Genomic DNA, 12,759 nt, shown 5'->3' with positions numbered 1-12,759 from the left:
TCCAAAGTGTACCACCTCACACTTCTCTGGATTGAACTCCATCTGCCACTTGTCAGCCTAGCTCTGCATCCTATCAATATCCCTCTGCAATCTTTGACAGTCCTCCACACTATCCACAACACCACCGACCTTTGTGTCATCTGCAAACTTGCTAACCCACCCTTCTACCCCCTCATCCAAGTCATTAATAAATATCACGAAAAGTAGAGGTCCCAGAACCGATCCTTGTAGAACATTAACCTTACCAACACTGTCCTCAGTGTCATCAAAGCCCCTCTCCTTGGGTGAATACTGAAGAGAAGTATTCATTGAGAACCTCACCCGCTTCCAGGCACATCTTCCCACCTTTGTCTTTAATCGGTCCTACCTTTACTCTCGTCATCCTTCTGCTCTTCACGTACGTGAAAAAGCCTTGGGATTTTCCTTAACCCTACTCACCAAGGCCTTTTCATGTCCCCTTCTTGCTCTCCTCAGCCCCTTCTTAAGTTCCTTCCTTGCTACCCTATATTCTTCATGAGCCCTATCTGATCCTTGCTGCCTACACCTTATGTATGCTGCCTTCTTCTTCCTAACTAGTTGTTCCACCTCTCTTGTCACCCATCGTTCCTTCACCCTGCCATTCTTACTCTGCCTCACCGGGACAAATTTATCCCTAACATCCTGCAAGAGATCCCTGAACAACGACCACATTCCCATAGTACATTTCCCTTCAGAAATCTCATCCCAATTTACTCTCGCAAGTTCTAGCCTTACAGGCTCATAATTTGCCCTTCCCCAATTAAATATCTTCCTGTCCTCTCTGCTCCTATCCTTGTCCATGACAATGCTAAAGGTTAGGGAGCAGTGATCACTGTCCCCCAAATGCTCACCCACTGGGAGATCTGTCAAAAGGAAAACCAATAATAAAATGCTACAGTTACAGAGAAAGTGCAGTGCAGATAGGCAATTAAGGTGCAAGGGCCATGGCGAGGTAGACTGAGAGTTCAAGAGTTCATCCTTTAGTATATGAGAGGTCCATTCAAGAGTCTTATAATAGGGTTAAAAGCTGTCTGAAAGCCTAGTGGTTCTGAAAGGTTTGATTAAATGGTTCCCAGTCCTTGTTCAGCAGAAATGGTTTCTCTCCATTTACTTAATCAATTCCTCAATGAAAACTTCAGTGACATCATCCCAGCATTTTAATTTTCAGGGAATAAACCTTAGTTGTAATTTATCCCTTGGAGTCCAGGTTTCATTCTGGGAAATTTATTCTGTGCTCCCTCGAAGTCCAATCTTTCCTCCCGAAGGTATGGTGCAAGTTGCTGCTGACAGTAGAATCACAAGATCGCACAGCATAAAAACAGGCCCATTTGGCCCACCTCCTCCATGCTGACTGTGATGCCTATCTACGCTAATCTTATTCTCCTGCATTAGTCCCATATCCCCCTCTGCCTTTCCTATCAAAGTACCTTTCTAAATGCCTTTCGAATGATGTAAGTGGACAGTGTTCCAGATGTGGTCCTAACCACAGAAATGGAGGTTGTTGAACTTAGTGAACATTTTAAATGTTGCTGATGCTGGAAATCTGAAATAAAAACAGAAAAATGCTGCAAGAACTTAGCAGGTCAGGCAGCACAGAGAAACTGTCAATGTTTTGGGTGTGCAACTCTTTTCAGAACTCCACTGAGTGGGTTGCTTACTCCAGGAGCACTGAACCACATTCGTTACATGTAGACCAGTCTGGGTAAGGACTGCAAGTTTCCTTCACCAAAGGACCATTTGAGAACCAGATTTCATGGTCACTGTCACTAGTGCTAGCTTTTCCTTCAAAGTGAATTCAAATTCAAAATTGCAAACTGCCACAATGGCCTTGCATTTTCCAGGTTATTAGTTCAGTAATATAACCACTAAGCTACTGTATCCTAATTAAAGATTTTGTATCTTAGCAACCAGTAGTCAAATGTTAAGTGGAACAGCACTTGGCAAGCAACAGAACCAGTGAGAAATCTTGCCATAGCAACAAAGCATGGAGCTGGCTCTGTTGAGTGATGGTACCTTCTAATGCCTTGTCTTGATGTTCTTTTTATATATGCTGCAGCTATTCTGAGATGGGCACCAAGCATCATATATACATTGGGTCAAGAGGACCACTGTGAAACTCAGCCTGAGTTGATGTGCACACAGGTATCTCTAGTGGTGTCATGAGAAATAGGAGTTGGCCATTCAACCCTTTGAGCCTGCTCCATCATTCAATATGGTCATGGCTGATCTACTTAACACCAATTTCCTGCACTTTTCCCATATCCCTTATTTCTTCTCATACCCTCCAAATCTATCAAGCTCTGTTTTGAATGAACTCAGTAACTAAGACTCTTGGGTAAGGAATTCCAAAGATTCACCACATTCTGAATGAAGGAATTTTTCCCAGCTCAGGCCTAAATGGCCAACTTCTTTCTTAGAGAATGATCCCTGACTCCAGAATGCTTCGTCCTCCCCAAATTTACCCTGTCGAACCCTCCAAAATTCTTCTTCTAAACACCAGAGCACAGCCCCTCAATCCCTCCTCATACGACAGACCTGCCATGCCTGAAACCAGTCTGGTGTATCTTCACTGTACTCTGCCTATCAAAAAGTATATCCTTCTCCAGGAAAGCAGAGCAAAATTGCACACAGTACTCCATGTGTGCTCGATAAAATTGTAAGATATCTTTGCTACTATCTTCAAATCCTCTTGCAGTGAAGGCTCACACAACATTGGCCTTTGTGCAATGCACCTGCATATTAGCTTTCAGTGACCTGTGTACAAGGATGCCCAGTACCCTATGAATATCAACATTTCTCTATTTCTCATTATTTAAAAGATAGTCAGCAATTTTGCTTTTAAATTCCAAGGTAGACACCTTCACACTTTTTCACTTTTCCTATATTTATTTATATTTCACATTTCTCATATTTTTTTTATAACATGGCCAGTTATCCCTTCAAGCCTGGAGCACTCTCAGCAAATTGTGCTTCACCTGCCACATTCTTGGCCACTGAGAACAACCCCTTGAAGGCCCTTTGCATTCTCATCAATACCCACATTCCCAGTCAGTTTTATGTCATCAACAAACTTGACAACATTGCATTTGATCCCCTCAACCAAATTGTTGAGATTGATGATGAATAATTGGGGTCCAAGTTCAGATGCCTGCAGTAGCCCAATAGTTAAAGCCTACCAATGTGAGAAAGATCTATTAATCCCTAGCTTTGTTTTCTGTTAACCAATCCATTCTCAGTCCATCGTTGTGTACTACTCCCAAATCCATGTGTACTGAACCTTATTTATCAGTCTCCTGTAAGGGACCTTATTAAGGGACTGAAAATCCAAATACAATTATATCCTCAAATTTGGGGCTAATACATTGACATGGATTGATGACAGGTTTGGGTGGAGTCAACGTGGATTTATGAAAGGGATATCAGTTCTGACAAATCTGTTAGAATTGTTTGAGATTGTAACTAGCACAGTAGATAAAGGGGTGACAGTGGATTTTCAGTAGGCCTTTGAAAAGGTGCCACACAAGAGATTGTTGAATAAAGTTAACCCCTCATCTACTTACTGGTAAATGTCATCAAGTTATGGAAATGTAGTGAAATTCAGTGTGAGCAGTGGTTAGAAATCAACCAACATCTTGGTATCAGTAGAAATAAAACAACAGGAATTTGTGGCTTATTTTCCAGTGTGAATAACACAATCAATGGTTGAACTGTAAAGAAATGCTGCCTACTAATTAGCTGCCTGAGGCATCTCCGATGCAGTTTTCAGGAAGCCTTAGAAAATGTTCATCCATGCCTTCTTCCTGAGCCAGGTGTTTGCAAGGGTCAGGTTTGAAAGGATCTGATTTGCAGTTGTGAGTAATAGTAGATGGACCACATACCATGAACCCTCTCCCCAGTGGTTCTCAGCACTGGGCTACCTACTCAGCAGAGTTTGTCAGCCATTGAAAATCAGGCCATCTACAAATATGAAAGGTCAGTAACACTCCTCTACCTGGAATATAGGAGGTTGAGGGACGACCCGATAGAGATATGTAAGATCAAGAGGAGCATAGACATCATGAAAATACAGAGTGTTTTTCCCAGGGAGGGGGGTGCTAAAAACAAGAGGGCATAGGTTTAAGATCAGAGGTGAGAGATTTAAAAGTGACATCAGGGGTAGCTTCCTCACACAAAGGGTGGTGCATACTTGGAATGAACTGCCAGAAATAGTGGTTGAGGCAGGCACATTAGCAACATTTAAAAGCCATCTAGATATGTACATGGATAGGAGAGGTTTAGAGGGCTGTGGGCCAAATGCGGATGGGACTAGCTTGCTGGGAACACAGTCAGCGTGGACGAGTTGTGCCAAAGGGCCTGTTTCCATGCTGTATGACTGTATAACTCCAAATGTGTCCAGCTCTGTAGCTCACCACTGTTATTGCTTCTCCATTCATCTCAACACTATCAATGTTCACTTATTTGACTGAGCTGAGCTTCACATAAGCTACTTGAAATGGACAAGAACATTGCAAATTGTATGGAGGTTTGTTAGGCTTCTCAGAGCAGCAATTGAGGGAATGCAGCCAACACTCTGGTCACTTTGCTTTCATTCCAGATTAGTATCCACCTATCAGAGTGAACATAAACCTCAAAGTAATATATCCGAAAGATTCTGACAGAGGCCCCTTGACCTGAAATGTTAACTCAGTTTTTCTTTCCATAAGTGCTCTCTGACCAGCTGAGTGTCTCCAGTATTTTCTGCACAGAGTCACAGAGCTGGGAAGCAGTCCCTTTGGCTCATTGAGTCCACCACCATCAAACACCCATTTTTTTCATGAATTCTACCCAAACCAATTTTTATTCAATCCATATCAATCCACAGCCCCCCCCAACCACCCCTCCCCCCCCACCCACACACACAGACTCTATCAATCACCAATGCACTAGGGGTAACTTACAGTTGTCAATTAATCAAGCAACACAAGTCTTTGGGATGTGGGAGGAAACACAGGTGGACTGGAGGTCAGGACTGAACCCGAGTCACCAGATCTGTGAAGCAGCATCTCTACTACCTGCACTGCTGTGCTGCAGTTTTTTGATTTTCAATGTCCAAAGAAACCATGTTTTAGTTCCAAAGACAATGGAGCAGACAAAATAACTTCGTCGTACTCGTGTAGAGAATCAGTCATAATAAAAGTATGAATTAGAATACTCACACAAAGCCAGGACTAGAGGGCATGATGGACTACTGAGATAATGTGCTTTGTCAGTATTGCCATCTCTCAGGCTAAACAGAATTCTCGTTTATTACTGTTGGATACGGATTAATCAATGATCAGCTCTGGGTTGTTCGTGTGATCTTGCGTGCACAAAATGGCTTCCACAATTCTATACTAATATCAGGCACTTTAGTTTAAAATTATTTATTTTGTTCAAAGGATTCTAAGGAACAACGTAAGGTCTTTGTTTTTAACTGACAGGATCTTAGCGGGTGAATAAAATCAAACCAGAGGTATGTAACGTCACATAAAAGTATTAGAGGAAGCTGGAGGATCAAAGTGGAGTTAATTCGTAATTGAACTACTGAATGGATTGCAGATTTTAGTGTAAACTATCTCATTAAAATTCCACGAAATGTCAAGTTGTGGAAACAAATGATCTTTCCTGACAATGAAAATTAATACCGATAAAAATGGAAAGGAAGATTTGCATTAATATAACACCTTTCACATCCCTCTCAGAATGTCCCAGGGCTTTTCAACCAGTTCATTACTTTTGAAATTTAAGCTGGCAAACCAAGCTGCTAATTTGTATACAGTATGCTCCCACAAAGACAAAGTGATAATGAAATGATAATTTGTATCAGAATTGTCAAATGAGTGATAAACATTGGCCAAGAAGCCAGGAATAACTTCCTTAGTTTTGTCTGAGATACTGCCTTGGCATCTTTAATATCCAGTTGCGAGATTAATTGGACTTAATTAGTGTTCATCTGAAAGGTAGTCTGTCAAGCCTGCAAAACTGAGGTATGAGGTTCTTTCTCCCTGTTTGGATGAGGGTGGGGACTGCAAGGGGGATGTGCAAATGTCCACTGCACCATGGCACAGGGGGTCATTCAGTTGTGAAGAGGAAAGTGAAATGCAGTCGTCACAGGAGGTAGCTGAGTTAGGTGAACCGACTCCGTTCTCTGCAGCAAAGACAGAGAGTCCCAAAAGCTGTGTGTACCACAGTTAACCATATCTGAACATGAAGTGGGAGGGCGAGGGTCCAGTTGTTGTGTTCCGTGAAGGCACTAAAAGCATAGGTAAGACTAGGAAGAAGATTCTGCTGATTATGAGCAGCTCAGGGCAAAATTTGAATGCTGAACCACAGGGATGATAATTTCCGCACTATTAACTGAGCTGCATGCAAGTTGGCAGAGGGTAAATAAGATTAGAGTCATAAATAGGTGGCACAAATATTGGTGGGGAAAACTGGGTTCTGATTCATGGGCTACTGGCACTAGTACTGGGCAAGAGGGAGCTATTATGTTGGGTCAAACTTCATCTGAACCATGCTAGGACCAGTGTCCTGACAAACTCGGGTAACTGAGTCAGCGAGATGCAGATATAGGCCCTTCAGCCCACCGATACCACACTAAAAATCAAGCACCCATTTTTATACTAATCCTAGTAAAGCCCGTTTGATTGCCCCCACATTCCCATCAACTCCCCCTCCACCCATCTACACAAGAGGGATAATTTGCAGTGGTCAATTAACCTGCCAACCCACATGTTTTTGGTGGATGGAGAAGGAAACCAGAGCACCTGAAGGAAACCCACAAGGTCACAAGGAGGATGTGCAGACTCCACGTAGACAGCCTTGGAGGTTGGGATTGAACCTGGGTTTCTGGGAGCTGCGAAGCGACAGCTTTACTAACCACACCACTGAGCCACCTGGAAGGTTCAAGTGATGGCAAGTTTAATAATTCAAAAAGAAATGAGAGAGAGAGATGGCACAGGATGGTGAAAGAGTGAATAAAAATCAAAAGCATGGCAGGAAGAAACAGAAAAGAGAAACAAATGAGTGTGGCAGAAATTGGAACCAAAGTAAGTAAAAATTATGAAGTGTCAAAGTTTAAGACTCTTTATCTGAACGTATGTAGCATTTGTAGCAAGATAGATGAGTTGACAGCACAAATAGAAATAAAAGAGTTTGATTTTCTAGCTATTGCAAGACATAGTTTCAGTGTGAGGAGGAGTGGGAACTCAATATTCCAGTTTATTCTATGATCCGAAAGAATAGGCAAAAAGGGAAGGGAGATGGGGTAGCATTGTTAATCAAGGAAGAAAGTGCGGTGGTGAGTAGTGATGCAGATGCAATGGATGATGATGTGGACTCAGTTTAGTGTGGATATAAGGAATAGCAGGGTAAAATATATGGGTGGGAGTGGTCTTTGGGCCCCAAAGTTTTGCCTCATGGTAGGGCAAAGCATACATGGGGAAATATTATCCTGGGTGATTTTTATCTGCAAATTGATTGGATACCCTCATCCAAACAGACTACTGAGGAAGGAAAAAAAATTGAGCAGTGCCATGTGGAATGGGCATAGGAGTTGCCATGATTACAGTGAACTGTGGGGTTGGCTTGCAGGGCTGAGTTATTTACTCTTGCTCTTGTGTTCTTGTGAGGGTCTAGATTTCGGCACTCGAGTCCCTGGAACGGTACCTGAGCCCAGAACTGTGTGAGACAGACATGAGAGTGCAACAAATTGAGCCGCAGTTGACACCATGTTGGAAAGAGAAGCAAAAATATTAGAATTGTACATCATTTATAAAGGTTTCATTTGTGAAATCCTTCCTTAAAATTCACAACACAGATTGCCTAGCTCTAACTGCCTTTTAGTTTTGACCTGATTTTGAGGATTGTAATAACCGTGCTTCCTAATCCATTTCCTTTGCATTCCTAACCTTTCTGAACTTCATCTCAAGCTCTTCTTCCTTTGATCTCTCTCTCAATTTCCGAAGGTAGGTTCCTTACACATGTCTGATGCAAGCCCCCAAGGATTCTGAAATGTCCTTTCTCCAGGATACTTGGTCAGATGTGCCCTGTTTGCTATGTTTTGGTACTTATTCCAACCCTCTTATCATGATGACATTGTTTGTCCTTTATTTCCACAGAAGGCTCATCATTCTCCACACATACCACTTCATTTGATATTTCCACTGTTCTCTATAATGAATGCACTTTAAGAGTAATCCATTAATTTACGAAGCACCCTGAAGTCATGAAAAGCTATATAAATGTAAGCTGTATGATCACTCCACCAAGTATTTTTCACCTCTCCTCTCTGTTAGGCTGCAAAAGAGAATATTCCATCCAGTTAAACTACCTTCAATCTCCATCATCAAAACTACATTCCATCAAAGTGCCAGCAGCCAGTACAGCAGATGCATGCGATAGTTGTCCGGTAATCTCATTCGTATCATTGTATAAGGACCAAAACTTGAACAAGCACTGAAATGTTTTGATTTATCAGTGAACTAACAAAGAGCTTGCATGCATTCATGATGTTATTGACCAAGTGTCTTAGCTTCACAAATTAATCAAAACTATAGTATTGATCGCCCCCAAGTTCCAGTTCTCAATGAATCTTTGGTAAGAGAGAAAGAAAGAAATGAGATCTTTAATTTTCATTCCATGATATCAGAGCCTTCTGAACAGCTGAACAGCTTCTGAGATCACGTGTTCTAATTTCTTGATTATATTTTCCTGTGTGCTGTTTCATAACATACTTTGATTTTTCCCTGCAACTTATTTCCAACCACAGCACTGTAATTGTAATCTTCTATTTTGATTAATGACTTTATTTTTTAGAATCCCAATCCCTGAGAAATGGTAATTATTCCATGTCGGTCTTGAACATTCAGGAAAAAGACATTAATTTTTTTCATAACTCCCCATACTCCAATTTGTTCCCTAATAATATAATTCAACTGACGTGCAATGGAGACCCAGTCCAGGTTGGTTGTTGGAAGTAGAACATAGAACATAGAAACATAGAAAAACTACAGCACAATTCAGGCCCTTTGGCCCATAAAGCTATGCCGAACATGTCCCTACCCTAGAAATTACTAGGCTTACCCATAGCCCTCTATTTTACTCAGCTCCATGTACCTATCTAACAGTCTCTTGAAAGACCCTATCGTATCTGCCTCCACCACCGTTGCCAGCAGCCCATTCCATGCACTCACCACTCCCTGAGTAAAAAACTTACCCCTGACATCTCCTCTAGATCTACTCCCCAGCACCTTAAACCTATGTCCTCTTGTGGCCACCAATTCAGCCCTGGGGAAAAGCCTCTGACTATCTACCCTAATAATACCTCTTATCATCTTATACACCTCTATCAGGTCCCCCCCTCATCCTCCGTCTCTCCATTCCCTCAACCTGCTTTCATAAGGCATGCTCCGCATTCCAGGCAGCATGTTTGTAAATCTCGTCTGCACCCTCTCTATGGCTTCCACATCTTTCCTGTAATGAGGTGACCAGAAATGAGCACAATACTCCAAGTGGGGTTTGACCAGGGACCTATATAGCTGCAACAATACCTCACGGCTCCTAAATTCAATATGCTGGAGGATTTCTTTACCCAAAGAGATTCCTATCGCCTGTTGACTTATTTTTCATCAATTTTCCTGATACTATATCATCCTTCATTGTGCAGCAGATAACATTCCTAAAATGTGCATCTTGTGAAAAGTAATTGGCCTCGATTATGACTCAATTAGTAGGACTCTTGTCTAACACTAAAATTGCAGCCCCTAATCCCATTCTCAAAATTTGAACAAGAAATTTGAGCTGATATCTAATGTGTGATATTAAAAGAATTCTTCACAGTGGAAATGATGATTCAATGTTTGTGCAACAGTTGTTCCAAATAAAACTGATTATTAACATCACTCTGATCTCAAAATGTTCTTAGGTGCTTTACCGCAATGAAGTGCTTTCTGGAGTGTTATTACTAATGTAATGTAGGAAATGTGCCTGTCAATTTGTGCACTGAAAGCTCCCACAAACAGTAATTACATAATGACCAGATAATCTGATCTTGAAGCCATTCCATTGATTTACTTTGCAGGGTAACATTGTCAAACTGGTCATGAGCAGGAATGAGGAATTCTTTACTGTACTTTTGTGATTTCTCCCCACTGTTGCAGGACAGGACATATTGAGTGTCGCAGTGTGTGTTTAATTGTATAGGCTTGTCAGTAAAGTTCAATTGCAACTCTTCCAGAAAATGTAAAGGTCTTTGTTAAGGAGAGCCCACATATCATAAGGCTTTCTGCAATAAAATATTCTGCACTGTATACTTAGGCAGGAAGTCATTCCACTCAGAGAATTCATTGCGTGGCACACTTTGAGATTTGTTGCTGCGATGTGGAAGTATCATTATCACTTACGAGCAGATCTTCTGTGGTGTTGCTCATGGTGCCCACAGTGATAGCAACAAAGTGTTACTAGGACTGGAATCAGAACAAAAATGTTAGAGAATGCATATCATACGCATGAAAGATTATTATTATAGTATTGTCAGTTGAGTTTTCTCAGTTGCTTAAGACGTTAGAACATTTCATTAATCAGACTTAATTGGGCTGGATAATCGGTCATCAAAGCTGAACTCCTTGGAAAACTTTGATGCACCTTTAACCATGAGCTACATGGGGCTTTGAGACACCACATAGTGGTGACTCAGAGGAATGTCTGTTTAAGTCAAGAGTTGGAGGTTCAAATTCTATGGCAGTGCCCACGCTGATGCTGTGGTCAGCATTCAGGGATTGCTGCACCGTTGGGAGTGCTGTAGAAGGAATGAGGCAATAAAACCCTAAATGCCCTCTCATGTGAATTTGAGAAAGTCCAGGGCGTTATGGAATCTAGAGCAAAAAAAAACAAATTGCTGGAGGAACTCAGTGGATCAGGCAGCAGCTGTAGAGGCAAAGGGATGGTCAATGTTTTGGGTCAAGACCCTGCATCAGTGGGGTTAATCTCTATCTCCTCCTCTTTTCGGCGAGGTCCTCTTCCACTGTTCTCCTCTGTCACTTTGACTGCATATTCTGCTAACCCACTACCAATCCTCTTCAAGGTATGCCCGCTTTGAAGAAGTTCTCCTCCCCTCTTTCTGACGGGAGTTCTGCAAGTCTCTCTACCACTGTTCTCAGTTTGTTGTTTCAACTGCTCTGATGCAGGGTCTCGACTCCAAGCATCAACCATCACTTTGCCTCCCATAACTTCTTAACTCAGAGAGAAGAATGTTTTGTTTATTACAGAGAATAGGACAGAACAAAGAAGGCAAAACCCCTTTGATAGATCAGTAAGTTGTCAATTCACAGAAGAGAATGTTTGAGTCAGCAGAGAAACAGCATCTTTGACCCACCGAGTCCACACCTATGATCATACCTCCACTTACACGAATCCCATTTTACTCTTTTCACATTCCCATAACCACCCCCCAGATTCTACCACTTTCCTACCCACGGGGGGGGGGGGGCTATTTACAGTGGCTCCAGTTTACTTTGGGATGCTGAAGGAAACTGGAGCACTTGGAGGAAACCCACACGATCACAGGGAGAACATGCAAACTCCACACAAACAGCACCTAAGGTCAGGATTGAACTTGGGTTGCTGCTTCTTGATGCTATATCTTTTATATGAGTTGATCAGTTGAGGTTAGGGGGGCACAGTGGTGCAGCTGGTCAAGCTGCAGCCTCATAGCTCCAGATACCTGGGTTCAATCCTGACCTTGGGTGCTGTCTGTGTGGAGTTTACACATTCTCCCTGTGACCGTGTGGGTTTCTTCCAGGTGCTCTAGTTTCCTCCCACATCCCAAAGCCATGCTGTTTAGTAGGTTAATTGGCCACTGCAAATTGTCCCTAGTATGTAGATGTGTGGTAGAATCTGCAGAGAGTTGATGAGAATGTGGGGAGAATTTTTTTAAAAATGGGATTAATGTAGGATTGGTGTAAACAGGTGGTTTATGGTTGTCATGGACTCAGTTGGCTGAAGGACCTGTTTCTGTGCTGCATCTCTCTATGAATCTGTGACTCCTTCAATGATGTTAAAAAGTCCCCCAACCAAAGTGAGAAATTTCCATAATTTCATGTTTGGAAATGGCTGCTTTCCACATGTAAAATGTAAGCCATGTTTCTCAAAACATAAAATTGCTCTTTCCACGTCTGAGCCTGAATCAGCACAGAATGCAATCCTGGGCAAAGTGTCTCGGTGATAATTACAAATGTCTTGCCTGTTGTTACTCTGAAAATTTTACATTTCAGGGTGTACCTGCACTGCCCAATCTCTAGTTATAGGTGTAACAACGGCACTCCTTCTGACCAGAGCTGTCTTTCATACAAGATTTTTCAATCTTTTCGAAGACATTCTGAGATAAATCTGAATATCATACATTGCATTTAATCTCAAGGTGAATGATCACACAGAGCAATTCATTGAGCACAATCACTCTCGTCTGTCTTCACTGACACTCCAATGAGTGCTGATGGGAATGCAGCAATGCTGGAGATGCAAGAGGCATCAAACTGAGACCTCTCTCAGTGGACTTCAAAGGTCCTGGGGGTCTGTTTTGCAGAACAGCAGCACAGTGACTGGTGTTTGCAACAATAATCCCACAGTCAACATCACAAATACAGAATGCATTGCTGTTTTTGGACAGCAAAGTGGCACTGCATTTCCTGCATCAGTGACTGAGAGGGTACTTCATCAGCTATA

Source organism: Pristis pectinata, chromosome 15 (genome assembly GCF_009764475.1).
Source record: "Pristis pectinata isolate sPriPec2 chromosome 15, sPriPec2.1.pri, whole genome shotgun sequence".
Lineage (NCBI taxonomy): Eukaryota > Metazoa > Chordata > Chondrichthyes > Rhinopristiformes > Pristidae > Pristis > Pristis pectinata.
This window is presented reverse-complemented; position numbering follows the sequence as displayed.